General features: G+C 55.3%; 1 pseudogene; it reads right to left on the bottom strand.

Annotated features, from left to right (window-relative positions):
• Positions 1–484: 484 nt before the first annotated feature.
• Positions 485–1211, bottom strand: LOC115317525 (annotated as a pseudogene).
• Positions 1212–1580: the final 369 nt, after the last annotated feature.

Genomic DNA, 1580 nt, shown 5'->3' with positions numbered 1-1580 from the left:
TCCCAGCAATATCGTAAATCGGTCACTGATTACAAATCTGTGAATATATTCAAGAAAGGCACGTCGCTGACTCTCCGCGTTTGGCGATAAACAAAACATAACCCTCCACTTTTGATTTAGGAAAACAAAATCGCAGAGAACAAGCCTTCCCGATTCACCCGATACAACGTTCTCTTCGATGAGCCCAGCAGCTCTCCTCAAGAACAGACAACATCCTCCTAATCTACCTACAGCATGGCTGACGCAGACATTCTACCTCGACGTAAACGGTTTCACCAAGAAGTCGGTCTGACTTTCACTCTCGACCTTTGTTTCCCGAACCGCCAAAACATCCAGGTCCCTCTCTTGGAGAAGTCGACTCAGCTGACACTGTCGGCGGCGTGCCGCAAATCCCCTGACGTTAAGGGTGCCAATGCGCAAACCAGACGTTAGTTGTGCCGTTCTTTATTGCGTCAGACCCAGCTTCCGGCGATTACCCATTGCGTCACATCGTACCAGGGTCGCTACTCATTGCGACCCCGTCGCGGGTCAGCGACGAGGACCGCAGTTTGCTGACGTAGGGACGTTTTTTTCCAGTCAGCTGAAACTTCCCCTCAGACCACTGCTGTACCGGTGCGACGTTTTTCGGAGGCTCGTCGGCCAGTCGCCGTTTCACCTTTGAGGGATCCAGTTCCATGGCTGGCTCACACACGATGGCTGCTGCCTCGGTGCCGGTGCTTCCCATCGCCATCACCGCCACTGCCTGCGGTGAAGGTTTCCCAGGCGTTGTCGTCTCCTCTCTTTTTCGTTGGCTTCAGGAGCCGTCTCCGTGCGCTTCTCGTACTGGACTGTCGCCTCCGCACTTTTGTTGTCATGTCCTTCGACTCTCGCCTTGTCCTGCTGTGCCCTTTCAAACGGCGTCGACGATGTTGCGGCCTCCTCTGCTTCCGCCTCATCCATGATGAGGTCGCATCCCCCTTCGCTCGCTCGGCTGACTACAGCACTCGCGTACGTGCGTGCGCAGTCTTGGGTCACATGGCCGAAGCCACGGCATTGCCCGCACCGAGATACACGGCAATCGCGTCGTATATGTCCTAGCCTTCGGCACCGCAGGCATAGCAGTGCCCGCCCGGGTACGACAACGAGAATCGTGCCCCCCTGAAGCATTAGCTGATCAGGTAGGTTCTACGGCGTCTTGCTTCCTTGAGTGTCAGCTCAGCGATCCCGGTGGTCGACTCGATGTCTTCGAAGCCTTCAGCTCACCACTTCTCTTTGGTCACCTCGTGAACAGTGCCGTACTCTTCCAGCGCCTTCCGGAGAGTGTCGTTGGATACGTCGAACGGGACCCAATGTAACTTGGCCCGAACTTCCTGCCGGTCGGGTTCTACGGGGACGCACAGCTTTCCTTCGTTGTGAGACGGCCAAGCTGTAGCAGTCGTTCTTTCGCTGCCGCACTTTTAAGGCTACAGAGCCACACGTGTCCCATTTGGCACACACCTAGCCCTGCTACATCCTTACGAATATCCGCTTTTTCTAAAGGCTCCTTGAAGTCGACGATCCTTATAGGCCTGGCGTTTACATCGCAGTGAAAGTAGACTTGG

The sequence above is a fragment of the Ixodes scapularis genome, unplaced genomic scaffold (assembly GCF_016920785.2).
Source record: "Ixodes scapularis isolate PalLabHiFi unplaced genomic scaffold, ASM1692078v2 PGA_scaffold1__304_contigs__length_218370807, whole genome shotgun sequence".
Taxonomy (NCBI): domain Eukaryota; kingdom Metazoa; phylum Arthropoda; class Arachnida; order Ixodida; family Ixodidae; genus Ixodes; species Ixodes scapularis.
Note: the sequence above shows the minus strand (reverse complement) of the source record. Positions and strands in the feature narration are given on the sequence as shown.